At 47.3% G+C, this 16958-nt stretch overlaps 1 protein-coding gene and 1 long non-coding RNA gene across 2 annotated transcripts in view; one reads left to right on the top strand and one right to left on the bottom strand.

Annotated features, from left to right (window-relative positions):
- LOC110508306 (uncharacterized) overlaps positions 1–15520 on the top strand; it is a 101639-nt gene extending 86119 nt beyond the window's left edge. The window contains exons 9-10 of the mRNA XM_090225727.1: positions 14584–14647; positions 14893–15520. The gene's annotated coding sequence lies outside the window, so the exon portion shown is untranslated. The remainder of the gene's footprint in view (positions 1–14583; positions 14648–14892) is intronic.
- LOC149970650 (uncharacterized) overlaps positions 1–16958 on the bottom strand; it is an 809841-nt gene that overhangs the window by 21345 nt on the left and 771538 nt on the right. The window lies entirely within an intron of this gene.

Genomic DNA, 16958 nt, shown 5'->3' with positions numbered 1-16958 from the left:
GTCCCGAGAGGGAACCCAACTCCTCTCCTCAGGACCGTACCCCTCCCAATCTACGAGGTACTGGTGACCACGGCCCCGAGGACGCATGTCCAAAATTCTACGGACCCTGTAGATGGGTGCGCCCTCGACAAGGATGGGGGGGGGGGAAGACGAGCGGGGGCGCGAAGGACGGGCTTGATGCAGGAGACATGGAAGACCGGGTGGACGCGACGAAGGTATCGCGGAAGAAGAAGTCGAACTGCGACAGGATTAATGACCCGAGAAATACGGAACGGACCAATGAACCGCGGGGTCAACTTGCGAGAAGCCGTCTTAAGGGGAAGGTTCTGAGTGGAGAGCCAAACTCTCTGACCGCGACAATATCTAGGACTCTTAGTTCTACGCTTATTAGCAGCCCTCACAGTCTGCGTCCTATAACGGCAAAGTGCAGACCTGACCCTCTTCCAGGTGCGCTCGCAACGTTGGACAAAAGCCTGAGCGGAGGGGACGCTGGACTCGGCGAACTGAGATGAGAACAGCGGAGGCTGGTACCCGAGGCTACTCTGAAAAGGAGATAGCCCGGTCGCAGACGAAGGAAGCGAGTTGTGGGCGTATTCTGCCCAGGGGAGCTGTTCTGACCAAGACGCAGGGTTGCGAAAAGAAAGACTGCGTAAGATGCGACCAATAGTCTGATTGGCCCGTTCTGCTTGACCGTTAGACTGGGGGTGAAAGCCGGAAGAGAGACTGACGGAAGCCCCAATCAAACGGCAAAACTCCCTCCAAAATTGAGACGTGAATTGCGGACCTCTGTCCGAAACGACGTCTGACGGAAGGCCATGAATTCTGAAAACATTCTCGATGATGATTTGTGCCGTCTCTTTAGCAGAAGGAAGCTTAGCAAGGGGAATGAAATGAGCCGCCTTAGAGAACCTATCGACAACCGTAAGAATAACAGTCTTCCCCGCTGACGAAGGCAGTCCGGTGACAAAATCTAAGGCGATGTGAGACCACGGTCGAGAGGGAATAGGAAGCGGCCTGAGACGGCCGGCAGGAGGAGAGTTACCGGACTTAGTCTGCGCGCAGACCGAACAAGCAGCCACGAAACGACGCGTGTCATGCTCCCGGGTGGGCCACCAAAAACGCTGGCGAATGGAAGCAAGCGTACCCCGAACGCCAGGGTGGCCGGCTAACTTGGCAGAGTGAGCCCACTGAAGAACGGCCAGACGAGTAGGAACGGGAACGAAAAGAAGGTTCCTAGGACAAGCGCGCGGCGACGGAGTGTGAGTGAGCGCTTGTTTTACCTGCCTCTCAATTCCCCAGACAGTCAACCCGACAACACGCCCCTCAGGGAGAATCCCCTCGGGGTCAGTGGAGGCTACTGAAGAACTGAAGAGACGAGACAAAGCATCAGGCTTGGTGTTCTTAGAGCCCGGACGATAAGAAATCACGAACTCGAAACGAGCGAAAAACAGCGCCCAACGCGCCTGACGCGCATTAAGTCGTTTGGCAGAACGGATGTACTCAAGGTTCCTATGGTCAGTCCAAACGACAAAAGGAACGGTCGCCCCCTCCAACCACTGTCGCCATTCGCCTAGGGCTAACCGGATGGCGAGCAGTTCGCGGTTACCCACATCATAGTTACGTTCCGACGGCGACAGGCGATGAGAAAAATACGCGCATGGGTGGACCTTGTCGTCAGAGAGGGAGCGCTGAGAAAGAATGGCTCCCACGCCCACCTCTGACGCGTCAACCTCGACAACGAACTGTCTAGAGACGTCAGGTGTAACAAGGATAGGAGCGGATGTAAAACGATTCTTGAGGAGATCAAAAGCTCCCTGGGCGGAAACGGACCACTCAAAGCACGTCTTGACAGAAGTAAGGGCTGTGAGAGGAGCTGCCACCTGACCGAAATTACGGATGAAACGACGATAGAAGTTCGAAGCCGAGAAAGCGCTGCAGCTCGACGCGTGACTTAGGGACGGGCCAATCAATGACAGCTTGGACTTTAGCGGGATCCATCTTAATGCCTTCAGCGGAAATAACAGAACCGAGAAATGTGACGGAGGAGGCATGAAAAGTGCACTTCTCAGCCTTCACAAAAAGACAATTCTCTAAAAGGCGCTGGAGGACACGTCGAACGTGCTGAACATGAATCTGGAGTGACGGTGAAAAAAATCAGGATATCGTCAAGGTAAACAAAAACAAAGATGTTCAGCATGTCTCTCAGGACATCATTGACTAATGCCTGAAAGACAGCTGGAGCGTTAGCGAGGCCGAAAGGAAGAACCCGGTATTCAAAGTGCCCTAACGGAGTGTTAAACGCCGTCTTCCACTCGTCCCCCTCCCTGATGCGCACGAGATGGTAAGCGTTACGAAGGTCCAACTTAGTGAAAAACCTGGCTCCCTGCAGGATCTCGAAGGCTGAAGACATAAGAGGAAGCGGATAACGATTCTTCACTGTTATGTCATTCAGCCCTCGATAATCTATGCAGGGACGCAGAGACCCGTCCTTCTTCTTGACAAAAAAAAACCCCGCTCCGGCGGGAGAGGAGGAGGGGACTATGGTACCGGCGTCAAGAGCTACAGACAAATAATCTTCGAGAGCCTTACGTTCGGGAGCCGACAGAGAGTATAGTCTACCCCGGGGGGGAGTGGTTCCCGGAAGGAGATCAATACTACAATCATACGACCGGTGTGGAGGAAGAGAGGTGGCCCTGGACCGACTGAACACCGTGCGCAGATCGTGATATTCCTCCGGCACCCCTGTCAAATCACCAGGCTCCTCCTGTGAAGAAGAGACAGAGGAAACAGGAGGGATAGCAGACATTAAACATTTCACATGACAAGAGACGTTCCAGGAGAGGATAGAATTACTAGACCAATTAATGGAAGGATTATGACAAACTAGCCAGGGATGGCCCAAAACAACAGGTGTAAAAGGTGAACGAAAAATTAAAAAAGAAATGGTTTCACTATGATTACCAGAAACAGTGAGGGTTAAAGGTAGCGTCTCACGCTGAATCCTGGGGAGAGGACTACCATCCAGGGCGAACAAGGCCGTGGGTTCCTTTAACTGTCTGAGAGGAATGTCATGTTCCCGAGCCCAGGTCTCGTCCATAAAACAGCCCTCCGCCCCAGAGTCTATTAAGGCACTGCAGGAAGCTGACGAACCGGTCCAGCGTAGATGGACCGACAAGGTAGTGCAGGATCTTGAAGGAGAGACAGGAGTAGTAGCGCTCACCAGTAGCCCTCCGCTTACTGACGAGCTCTGGCCTTTTACTGGACATGAAGTGACAAAATGACCAGCGGAACCGCAATAGAGACAGAGGCGGTTGGTGATTCTCCGTTCCCTCTCCTTAGTCGAGATGCGGATACCTCCCAGCTGCATGGGCTCAGCACCCGAGCCGGCAGAGGAAGATGGTAGTGATGCGGAGAGGGGGGCGACGGAGAGCGCGAGCTCCTTTCCACGAGCTCGGTGACGAAGATCAACCCGTCGCTCAATGCGAATAGCGAGTTCAATCAAGGAATCCACGCTGGAAGGAACCTCCTGGGAGAGAATCTCATCCTTTACCTCTGCGCGGAGACCCTCCAGAAGACGAGCGAGCAAGGCCGGCTCGTTCCAGCCACTGGAGACAGCAAGAGTGCGAAACTCAATAGAGTAGTCTGTTATGGATCGATTGCCTTGACATAGGGAAGACAGGGCCCTGGAAGCCTCCTCCCCAAAAACAGATCGATCAAAAACCCGTATCATCTCCTCCTTAAAGTCCTGATACTGGTTAGTACACTCAGCCCTTGCCTCCCAGATTGCCGTGCCCCACTCACGAGCCCGTCCAATAAGGAGAGATATGACGTAGGCGACACGAGCAGTGCTCCTGGAGTAAGTGTTGGGCTGGAGAGAAAACACAATATCACACTGGGTGAGGAACGAGCGGCATTCAGTGGGCTCCCCAGAGTAACACGGCGGGTTATTGATTCTGGGCTCCGGAGATTCGAAAGCCCTGGAAGTGGCCGGTGGATCGAGGCGGAGATGGTGAACCTGTTCTGTGAGGTTGGAGACTTGGGTGGCCAGGGTCTCAACGGCATGTCGAGCAGCAGACACTTCCTGCTCGTGTCTGCCTAGCATCGCTCCCTGGATCCCGACGGCTGAGTGGAGAGGATCCGAAGTCGCTGGGTCCATTCTTGGTCGGATTCTTCTGTTACGGTGCGTGAATGAGGACCCAAAAGCGAATTAACTTAAACAGAGCTTCTTTAATTACCAAACATAGGTAGGCTCAGACGGACCGGCAGATTCCGACAGGACAAGACAAGGTTACAGCAAACATGACGACAGTCTGGTTCAGGCATGAAACACAACAAACAAGAATCCGACAAAGACAGGAGCAGAAACAGAGAGAGATATAGGGACCTAATCAGAGGGAAAAAGGGAACAGGTGGGAAAAGGGGTGGATGAGGTAGTCAGAGGAGACAAGGAACAGCTGGGGGAAAGCGGGGGAGAAAAGGTAACCTAACAACGACCAGCAGAGGGAGACAGGGTGAAGGGAAAGGACAGAGACAAGACACAACATGACAGTACATGACACATTTACCCTCTGAATGGCACACATACATGATCCATGTCTCAATTGTCCCAAGGCTTAAAAATCCTTATTTAACCTGTCTCCTCCCGTTCATCTACACTGATTGATGTGAATTTAAGTGACATCAATAAGGGATCATAGCTTTCACCTGGATTTACCTGGTCAGTCTATGTCATAGAAAGAGCAGGTGTTCTTAATGATTTGAAAACTGAGCCTACTCTGGAAATGTGAAGAGTACACTATCTGGTAATTTTAATAATATAACCCATTTTATACATAGAAATTGACATTATAAGTCATAAACCAATCACAGCCCTCCATTAGGATTTGACATTCAAACAGTCACCAGCAGAGGGAGTTCCCTTTTAATAAATTTTTTCCATTCACCGTGTTGGTGGCGCTCATAAAATTGATCATACCTTCAGACTTAGAAGAGAGTCCACTCTGCAAATTTGATGTACTTGTAGAGTATGTTGTTCTAAACAATGTCTTAAAATGAACAAAATCAAAAACGGTAGTTTTTAGATATTTATTTTAATATTTTTAATGTTGAATAAATTAATAGGATTTTTTATATTTCAAAATCAAGTCATGCTCCATATTTTAGAGCACACTATAAGGAATATATTATAATGACACCAATATGTTGTCTGTATCATGTCCGGTTCACAGATCATAGGGTATTACAGGAGGCATGTATAGGTCTAAAATGGGCCTAAAATGGCCACTTTCATCATGATGATCTAAAACATGGATTGTGATTACAAATATAAAAAGCATTTCAAGCATACTTCCTCCCTAATGAAGTTTCTATGTGACAATTGCCAGAACAATCTGAGATTCCAACAATATTTCAGCTCCCGCTGGCATGGAATCGCCCTTATGCCTTATTCACTGAAAGAGGAGAAAGTTGGTTTAAATTAGGGGTAACACACTTCTACGCACCTGTTAAACGACAGACCTCCTCAGGAATAAGGCACACTGGGGGAGGGGGGGGGGACTAAGAGCTATGCCACGGGAAGGAAAACACTGTGTAACACAGTAACACACATGAATGTGCTCCTTTATTGTCACAATAGCTCCAAGTAAAAACAAACATATTTTGTTACAATATGTTCTTTTTTTGTCAATTTTTTTCCCTGGTATACCACAGTGTTTTGAAAACAACTCCATCACAATGCTGCTAACAGTAATCCACCTCAGTTCTGTAATTACTTTGTAATCAGATGAATACGTCAGTCTTCAGGCTATGCTTTTCAGGTTTGGCAAGTCATGGAAACTTAAACAGTCACGCAACATACCCCCTGTTCTGGAAATAGCACCTAAGCCTTTTTAGAAAAAGCTAAATGCTCAAATGATTGTGAATGTGTAGTTTCAGGCTCAGGGAGCGTTTAGTAGCTAGTTTGTTCACAATATGTTTCCACATTAAGTGTGTGTCGGTTGTTTTCACAAGTGTGTTTATGGCTGTAATGTTCTTGTAGATGGCTTTGGAACAGTGGACCCTTTTTGATGGCGATGCTTTTGGAGGAAAGGGTGGATTTGCAGACTTTAGTCAAATGTCAAACATTGTGCTTTGTGAATGTAAGTAATGTATAAGTATATCGAACTCTCGCAACTTCCTTTGAATGATCTAATAATCCCAGCATCTCTGGAAAACCTGTTTTCCACAGCTGATATGCGTGAGGCTCAGATACATTTATTACCACTCTTTACCGAGCCCAGGAACAGGCGACGCGGGGCCAAACAGCTGTTATACCTCATTTCCCTCCTTCAGGGACCTTTTAGTTGTAGCCATAACGTTATGTTCTCTTTCAGTCAGTCAATTTTGGTACAACATACTATGGAGAAAGATAATCACTCCCCAAGCCTACCCCAACAAATACTAAATGAAATGGTCCATAGCAGACCACCCAGAACTGGCCCCGCCAGATGCGTCAGTTTGGATATTACGTGCACTGCCTAGTGACATTTAGCCAAAGCCATGAGCAGGGAGGTTTCATAGGAGAGGATCTTCAGATCTAGAGGCTCAAAGGGGGCTGTACGCAGTGCCTCCAAAACCAGTGCGGGGCAATAGGTTTAGAGACTGGTCTGAGACGACGTACACCTTCCAGGAACCGCACAGCCAGGTGGTGGGCCCCCAGTGAGGCTCCGTCAATTCCTACGTGACACCCTGGGATAGCGGCCATGTACAATTTTAACGTAGAGAATGCCTGCCCCTGCTCAAAAAACTCCTGTAGGAACATAAGGATGTCCCTCACAGAGCATGTGCTCTGAATACAACAGGTGTAGCCCAGCCTCTCACCTGACTATGAAATGCTAACAAGCCCTAACCAACAGTGCAATTGTTTATATAATATAGACCTGGCAGGATTTTCCATGAACCGGCAGAACAGAGAAGCTACAGTTGAAGTCAAATGTTTTTCGGGTAGCCTTCCACTAGCTTCCCACAATAAGTTGGGTGAAATTTTGGCCCATTCCTCCTGACAGAGCTGGTGTAACTGAGTCAGGTTTGTAGGCCTCCTTGCTCTCATTGCTCTCACACACTTTTTTCAGTTCTGCCCACAAATGTTTTACAGGCTTGAGGTAGGCTTGAGGTCAGGGCTTTGTGATGGCCTTGACTTTGTTGTCCTTAAGCCATTTTTCCACAACTTTGGAAGTATGGTTGGGATCATTGTCCATTTGGAAGACCCATTTGCGACCAAGCTTTAACTTCCTGACTGATGTCTTGAGATGTTGCTTCAATATAGCCACATAATTTTCCTCCCTCATAATGCCATGTATTTTGTGAAGTGCACCAGTCCCTCCTGCAGCAAAGCACCCCCAGAACATGATGCTGCCACCCCTGTGCTTCACGGTTGGAATGGTGTTCTTCGGCTTGCAAGCCTCCCCCTTTTTCCTCTAAACATAATGATGGTCGTTATGGCCCAACAGTTCTATTTTTGTTTCATCAGACCAAAGGACATTTCTCCAAAAAGTACGATCTTTGTCCCCATGTGCAGTTGCAAACCGTAGTCTGGCTTTTTTTATGGCAGTTTTGGAGCAGTGGCTTCTTCTTTGCTGAGCCTTTCAGGTTCTGTCGATATAGGACTTGTTTTACTGTGGATATAGGTACTTTTGTACCTGTTTCCTACAGCATCTTCACAAGGTCCTTTGCTGCTGTTCTGGGATTTATTTGCACTTTTCGCACCGAAGTACGTTCATCTCTAGGAGACAGAATGCATCTTCTTCCTGAGCGGTATGACGGCTGCGTGGTCCCATGGTGTTTATACTATTTTACTACTATAATACTGTTGTTTGTACAGATGAACGTTGTACCTTCAGGCATTTGGAAATTGCTCCCAAGGACGAACCAGACTTTTGGAGGTCTACGATTTATCAGAAGCTTCTAAAGCCATGATATCACTTACTGGAAATCTCTAAGCTGTTTAAAGTCTTCTTACCCCCTGTAAACTTCTTACCCCCTGGAATTGTGATACAGTGAATTATAAGTGAAATAATCTGTCTGTAAACAGTTGTTGGAAAATTTACTTGTGTCATGCACAAAGTATATGTCCTAACCGACTTGCCAAAACTATAGTTTGTTAACAAGGAATTTTTGGAGTGGTTGAACATTTTGTTTTAATGACTCCAACCTAAGTGTATTTAAACTTCTGACTTCAACTGTACATTTGGTAAAAGGAGGGGTGGGGGGGTCTATTTGCCAATAACAGCTGGTGTGCGCTGTCTAAGAAGTCTCGAGGTATTGCTCGCCTGAGGTAGAGTACCTTATGATAAGCTGTAGACCACACTATCTATATTATTCGTAGCCATCTATTTACCGCCACAGAACGAAGCTGGCACTAAGACCGCTCTCAACCAACTCTATAAGGCCATAAGAAAACAAGAAAATGCTCACCCAGTAGCAGCGCTCCTAGTGGCCGGGGACTTTAATACAGGCAAACTTAAATCATTTTTACAAAAATGTTACCAGCATGTCACATGTGCAACGAAAGGGAAAGAAATCCTTGACTGCCTTTATTCAGCTCACAGAGATGCATCATTTTCCATGGACATTTCTCAACATGTTAGAGGAACTATTCTAATTTTAGCAAACAGGAAATGGTGGAGCGATTTCTGCATAGTGCACCTTTTAACTTAATTATTTTGTAAACAGACCTCCCGTTTGGGCGTAGTGGTTTTGGAATTATTAGAAACTCCATCGCCCTCCATTTGTCAAATTTGACCATAATTCTCACCTCCTGATTTGGAAAGCAGGAAGCACGAAAGCAGGAAGTACCAGTGACTCGCTCAATACGGAAGTGGTCAGATGACGCAGATGCTACACTACAGGACTGTTTTGCTAGCACAGACTAGAATGTGTTCCAGGATTCATCCAATGGCATTGAGGAGTACAGCACCTCAGTCATAGATTTCATCAATAAGTGCATTGACGACATCGTCTCCACAGTGACCGTACGCACATATCCCAACCAGAAGCCATGGAATACAGGCAACATCTGCATTGAGCTGAAGGCTAGAGTTGCCGCTTTCAAGGAGCGGGAGACTAATCCGGACACTTATAAGAAATCCCGCTATGCCCTCAGATGAATCATCAAACAAGCAAAGCATCAATACAGGATTAAGATTGAATCAAACTACTCCTGCTCTGACGACCATCGGATGTGGCAGGGCTTGAAAACTATTACGGACTGTACAAAGGGAAACCCAGATATGAGTTACCCAGTGACGTGAGCCTACCAGACGAGCTAAATGCCTTTGTATGCTTGCTTCGAGGCAAGCAACACAGAAGCATGCACGAGAGTACTAGCTGTTCTGGATGACTTTGTGATAACACTCTCGGTAGCCGATGTGAACAAAACCTTTAAACAGGTCAACATTCACAAAGCCGCTGGACCAGACGGATAACCAGGACATGTACTCAAAGAATGCACGGACCAACTATCAAGTGTCTTCACTGATATTTTCAACCTCTCTCTGACCGAGTCTGTAATACCTACATGTTTCAAGCAGACCACCATAGTCCCTGTGCCCAAGGAAGCGAAGGTAACCTGCCTAAATTATTACTGCCCCGTACCATCACGTCTGTAGCCATGAAGTGCTTTGAAAGGTTGGTCATGGCTCACATCAACAGCATCCTCCCAGACACCCTAGACCCACTCCAATTCGCATACCACCCCAACAGATCCACAGATGACGCAATCTCAATCTCACTCTACACAGCCCTTTCCCACCTGGACAAAAGGAACACCTATGTGAGAATGCTGTTCATTGACTACAGCTCAGCATTCAACACCATAGTGCCCACAAAGCTCATCACTAAGCTAAGGACTCTGGGACTAAAGACCTCCCTCTGCAAATGGATCCTGGACTTCCTGACGGGCTGCCCCCATGTGGTGAGGGTAGGTAGCAACACATCTGCCACGCTGATCCTCAACACTGAAGCCCCTCAGGGGTGCGTGCTCAGTCCCCTCCTTTACTCCCTGTTCACCTACGACTGCGTGGCCATACACGACTCCAACACCATCATTAAGTTTGCTGACAACGTTTATCTTTACACATTGCAAGAGAACACAGTGTCGTCTATCTTCCCTTGATGAGGGACCGGAGTGCACTGTCGGGAACAGATGCTCTGGCGCACCATTGACCCTCTAAACGTTTTTGCCAGGGGTTCTGACTCAGCCCACATTGAAGAGGGTTCGCCTGGAGGGCTTACTATTGGTTCTTGTGGCTCGCCGTTAGCCCAGGTAGCCTTGGTTCGCGGAGATCATTCACCTTTAAGGCGGGCAACCGTGGCAACTCCCATATCGTAGGCAAGTGAGGCAGGAGATTTGGTTCCTATGGGCCTTGCCCCTGGGAGGGCCAATCTGATAAATAGGGAAGCACAGCCGCAAGCTGCCCAGTGACACGAGCCTACCAGACGAGCTAAATCACTGATATGCTGGCTTCGAGGCAAACAGCACAGCTTTTCCGGACGACTGTGTGATCACGCTCTCCGTAGATGACGTGAGTAAGACCTTTAAACAGGTCAACATTCACAAAGCTGCTCTCCTGAGAGAGAGGGTCCCAACTGGATTAAAGATCTGCTCCCAAGTTGAGGCAACCGTGGACATGCATCGCCAAAGCGAGACCATGTGCACACTGCTCCCCGGCAATAGGGAGCGAGCTAAGGTTAGGAGGGATAGTCTCTCCCCGTCTGTTGATACAGGCCACCGCTGACATATTGTCATTTCCGACGAGCATAAGCTGGCCCGACAAAAGCAGGGGGAAGTGCCTGAGCGCCAGCTATACCTTTAGTAGCTCCGGGTAACTGATATGCAGTACGTTCCTCAGGGAACGTGAGCACCTTGCGGGATACAACTTGGCCTATGGGAGCCTCCTGACATTAGCAGAAGGTCCCACCATTGAGCAATGACCCAATGGCCTGACAGGGACACCCAAAGCGACTGGCTTAGGCTAGCCAGGTAAGTGGCTAGCACTCAGCGCTGGAAGGGCCACATTAACAATAGCCCCAGGGGAAGGACTTCCATCACCTCCAGTAGATGTAGGCTCTGGCAAAAATGCACTGTGTGACCCAGCCGAAAATATGCTAGGCAGAGCCGCTGGAAACCGGAAACGCACCGTGGGGATAGAAAGCACATATGCGAATTAGTCTATCTCGAGACACAGAAATGTAGTGCATAGAGATGGAGTCAGACAGCTCTTTTTCATTTTTTATATGAAGCCTAGCCCTAGAGACTGAATACGGGACAGTAGCATGGATATGTGTAACACTGCTTGCCTCCCCGCCACCAGCCAATCGGCTGTAATAGCCAGAGGCTCGTGAGTTCTTTACACTCTTAGGTGCTTGCTGAGGCCATGTAGATCAACAATGGGATGCAAAGTCCCGTCCCTTTTCGAAACCAGGAAATAACGTCTGTACCAGCCGTCCTGGATCTCCGACATAACAACCACTCGGGTTGACTGCTTCTGGAGACAGGAGGATATAACCCTTGAAAATGGGCACTGAGGCCTCGGGAACAGTCTGTAGTTACATTGGGGGACACACAACAAATTGCAACCTGCATCCTGACGTTACTGTTCGCATGATCCAAGGCGATACTGCGCATGTGCGCCATTAGTAAGAGCAGACAGCGAGCCTCCCGTGAGGTGCTGTCTGACATGACGGGGAGCAACATTGTGGGCTGGGACATTTTGGAGTTCATTTGAACCACAGAGACTTTGTATGGGATAATAGCATGGTTGTGTCCAACTCTGCTTGTTCCTTCGACTTCGCTACTAACCATCAATTGCCCACAGGGCCCATAACCTGTGTCACTAAACACCTCATAGGGACTAGTGAGCTTACAGGCAGGAATTAGCAATGAATCTCAATAGTGTGCCACCTATGGGGCAGGGGTGCACCCTTGTAGACAGAGAGCAAATCATACAACTTATTACTCCCACCCTGTGGAGATTGATATACCCATTTAATCATGTGAACACCATGGAATGTGGGGTACCAGAGGGACTTTAAACATGGAAAAGCTTCCAGCACATGTTGTGCTTCCGTGAGACTGTACAGGCTGCATGAAGCCCAGCCCCCTTATGTGCACAGAGGGCCCCGGCAATGGCTGACATAGTACCCCTTTTGTTGTAACAAAACGTGGGGGCACTGGTGTCACAGTAATGTTTTTGTGGAGCGGTGCAGCTGCTTGGGGACTACTTCCTCATTAGAGGAGCATGCAAGCCCCGTTTTCTCCAATCCCTCCAACTCCAGGAATTTTAAGTAGGAATGGGGTTGCCATTGCGCCGGAGGAACACTAGTAAGCTTCATTCCCAGGAAGCTATGCATGCAATCCGACGATATTCAGGAGGCTCTTTAGCCTAAGCTAGGCTAGCTAACCTCTTTGACCGCAGCACGGTCCGTTTAGAATAACCAAGTGACTTAATGCTACGTATACTAAACAAGAAAGCTACCCAAGCAACACCACTGTGGGGAGGCAGGAATAGCTAGTATGCAGCGCTTGTTAGCTAGCCTGGTCTCAAAAGTCTATGTAGGACCAGATCACCGAGGTGGTACCCGGACTGTTTTGGGAAGAGAGGCAAGAGGTGCATAACTAAGGCAGACACAGGGAGCGGGGGGATACCCACAGAACCTGGTTGCCCTCTCTCCTCGAGTAGCCGGCGACAGAGCGCACAGGAGCCGGGAGACATTCAATCCGACCAACGACCCAAACCATCTCCACCTTCCGCAACTCAGGAAGTCACTATCGGAACCACCAAGACATGGTCACAAACCCGAACCCAGCTTGTTAGACGTTGTTGTTCGGTCGCGTTAGCCATCTTATTGATATAGCCAGGCCAAGCAATTTGAAGAATAGGTAATTGTTTGTGATTAAGAAACTTATGAGAACCTTATGAACTAAGGGACAGTTTATTTGGCACAATGTAAGACACCCTCTTGTTCCAATTGTTTGTTTTAGTAGCGTGAATTGTTCCTGTTCACACTTAGCGGAATAAATTCAAATTAAGGAATGAATCCGGCTTCACGCTTATCACCTTTGGAACGCGGGGCTCCCAGCAAGGTGGGGATTTCATTGGCCTTGTCAGGTGTGATTGTAGAACCTTCAACCGAAGTCGCCACCCCCATAGTAAACTCAGCAACAAAAAAAAAGAAACGTCAACTGTGCATTAAGTACTGCAGTGCATCTCCTCCTCGTGGACTGCACCAGATTTACCATGTCTTGCTGTGAGATGTTACCCCACTCTTCCACCAAGGCACCTGCAAGTTCCCGGACATTTCTGGGGGGAATGGCCCTAGCCCCCACCCTCCGATCCAACAGGTCCCAGAAGTGCTCAATAGGATTGAGATCCTGGCTCTTTGCTGGCCATGGCAGAACACTAACATTCCTATCGTGCAGGAAATCACGCACAGAACGAGCAGTATGGCTGGTGGCATTGTCATGCTGGATGAGCCTGCAGGAAGGGTATCACATGAGGGAGGAGGATGTCTTCCCTGTAACGCACAGCATTGAGATTGCCTGCAATGACAACAAGCTCAGTCCGATGATGCTGTGACACAGTGCCACAGACCATGAAGGACCCTCCACTTCCAAATCGATCCCGCTCCTGAGTACAGGCTCATTCCTTCGACAATAAACGCGAATCCGACCATCACCCCTGGTGAGACAAAACTGTGACCGTCAGTGAAGAGCACTTTTTGCCAGTCCTGTCTGATCCAGGGACGGTGGGTTTGTGCCCATAGGCGATGTTGTTGCCGGTGATGTCTGGTGAGGACCTGCATTACAACAGGCTTTACAAGCCCTCAGTCCAGCCTCTCTCAGCCTATTGCGGACAGTCTGAGCACTGATCGAGGGATTGTGCGTTCCTGGTGTAGCTCGGGCAGTTGTTGTTGCCATCCTGTACCTGTCCCGCAGGTGTGATGTTCAGATGTACCGATCCTGTGCAGGTGCTGTTACACGTGGTCTGCCACTGTGAGGATGATCAGCTGTCTGTCCTGTCTCCCTGTAGTGTCTCACAGTACGGACATTGTACTTTATTGCCCTGGCCACATCTGCAGTCCTCATGCCTTCTTGCAGCATGCCTAAGGCACGTTCAGGCAGATGAGCATGTACCCTGGACATCTTTCTTTTGGTGTTTTTCAGAGTCAGTAGAAAGGCCTCTCTAGTGTCCTAAGTTTTCATAGCTGTTGGCTTAATTGCTTACCGTCTGTAAGCTGTTAGTGTCTTGTTCATGTTCATTAATTGTTTAAGCATGGGAAACAGTGTTTAAACCCTTTACAATGAAGATCTGTGAAGTTATTTGGATTTTTATGAATTATCATTGAAAGATAGGGTCCTGAAAAAAGGACGTTTCTTTTTTTTGGTGAGTTTATGTTGTACCAAAGTTGTCTGACTGAAAGAGAATCACTGTATGACTGTCTAGACAACATGTAGTCTCTTTAAAGCTTCTGTTGAATAACTATGTTTTAAAGTGTTCATTTTGGATGTGTGCTTTGTTTTTTTTCTTATCCTGGGATTTTGAGCAGAAACCAGACAATCCTGTTATGCATCCCAAGAAAAACATGCCTGACAGACCTGCACCTCCCTATGGTAAATGTGTGTGTGTGTGCACGTGTGCAGATTAATACAACCTACAACTCACTGTAATAGTTGGCATAATACACAGTTCATCCTTAAGTCAGCAAAAAAATACTTTTTACTCTTGTTACATCAAAGGAACAAAACAGATACTGAAGACTGAGGGGCGTAAGTTCACAAAAAAGACAAGATAAAACAATATATATATTTTATATATTTTATTTGACTTTTTATCCCTTTTTCTCCCCAATTGGTAGTTACAGTCTTGTCCCATCGCTGCAATTCCTGTACGGACTCGGCAGAGGCGATGGTCAAGAGCCATGCATCCTCAGAAATACGACCCCCGCCAAGCCGCTCTGCTTGTTGACACACTGCTCGCTTAACCCCGAAGCCAGCCGCACCAATGTGTCGGAGGAAACACCGTACAACATGCAACCGTGTCAGCGTGCATGTGCCCTGCCTGCCACAAGGAGTCTCTAGAGGTCGATGGGACAAGGACATCCCGGCTGCCCAAACCTGGATGACGCTGGACCAATTGTGCGCCACCTGGGCTGACGCCTCTAGCACTGCGACGCCTCTAGCACTGCATTGCAGTGTCTTAGACTGCTGCCCCACTCGGGAAACCCCTTAAAAAAGGGTGATTTTTTTCCCCCCATGGGTCAAAATGCCACAAGACAACAAAAAAAATGCTTCTAATTTTAAATCTGTTTATCTAACTATTTTTTTTAAATAATTTTTTTAATCTCAGTAGTCACTTAGTTAATTGTGTCTGTGTGTACTTGGGGAAATGTCAGTTAGGTAGACACAGGAGAGGTTTTGATGTGTCAGCATTGCAGAGCAACTCATTTTTGGTCTAACACTGTCTTATTAAACTTGTGTGTGCTCGCCTTGTTAGTACTTCCCTTTTCTCTCCCCCTCTGTCGTTCTATAGTGAATGTGCAGAGCACCCGGTTTCTTCTTCTTTAGAAGTAGGTAGTAAACAGGAAAGCTGTTGGTACAGATAAGGCCTGTTTTTGCTTGAGCACTGATTACCATATTGTTTACCAACCAAACCATCTACTAAGGTGGTGTCCAGATTAAGATGTGCATTAACCAGTGCCTAGAAAATATGTTAATTTTCGTGGAGGGAATGGGTAGTTAGAATGGGCAAAATTGTTCAGGCCTATTTTTAGGCTTAATTTCACACAGCATTCCAAAAGGAGATTGAGCTAAATTAAATGTGTCAAAATTTAAATATACCCAAATTTTGCCCACATTTCCCTCAGTGTGTGTACCCTGTACCTCTCTTCCTCTGTGAGGTCTCTGTCACTCCACTGGCAGCAGCCACATTTCAGATGTGGTGATGTGTCAACTATTCACCTTCATCATTGCCCTAGAATCTAATCTGTTCATCTCTCAGAGAGGAGCAGTGAAGGGTAGACTAGCTACTACAGCTGCCCCTTTTGTCACCCTGCTGTGCCTTCAGCTGTTCAGCATGTTCCAAATGTATTTAAATGAATCCTAATTTACCCATTAGTTTCACACACACTCACACACACACTTTACAGTGCTTGATGCACCATCAAGCAAAGCCCACCCCAACAATTTTATAGTTGCATTAGCTAGTGAACCCAATAATGTATATCTGTTTTTCTAAATACACACTTCTGACATCCAGTAATATTGAGTCCATTAGAACTGTTCGGTCAAGGCTCATCACCTATGGCTGTTGTCATTAGTAAACAAACAGTAAGTAGTGTATGTCAGGACAACAATAGAGAGACAGTCATATTATATTAAATTAACATTGTTACAAACACACAGATAATAGTTAGAACAATAAAGATCTGTTAACACAATTCATGGACATCCCTCCATTTTCCATACATACATTATTTTGTACATTATCAAGTGAATTTAAATGAGAGAAACCAGTGGCTGGAGGATGTCGTTGTCGTTATGTAAAATGTGTTAAGAATGTAAACTGTAGTCAAGGGCGTTGTCACTATGCTGCTACTGCCAATGTGTTGCTGAATGAGGAAAGGAGACTAGAGAGGAGAATAGAAACCTTTATCATCCTGGAAGGGCAATTTGCTTCTCAGCAGGTAATCAAAATACATACATTAAAAGAAAAGGAATAGCCACACACTCCGATGCAGTAATTTATTCACCAACATTTCGACAGCAAGCTGTCTTTGTCAGGGTTTCCTGAATACATACAAACAACATTTAGACAAATGAGAGCGAATTTGAAGAGACATGATATGTAAAATATGTCAAATACGAAAGAAAGTGCTAAACTAGTGCCATTGACAGGACTGAGAGTCCGTTTTTTTTTCTCCAG

The sequence above is a fragment of the Oncorhynchus mykiss genome, chromosome 28 (genome assembly GCF_057628025.1).
Source record: "Oncorhynchus mykiss isolate SJ-2025 chromosome 28, ASM5762802v1, whole genome shotgun sequence".
Taxonomy (NCBI): domain Eukaryota; kingdom Metazoa; phylum Chordata; class Actinopteri; order Salmoniformes; family Salmonidae; genus Oncorhynchus; species Oncorhynchus mykiss.
The sequence above is the reverse complement of the archived record's forward strand: the minus strand, read 5'-3'. Positions and strand labels throughout refer to the sequence as shown.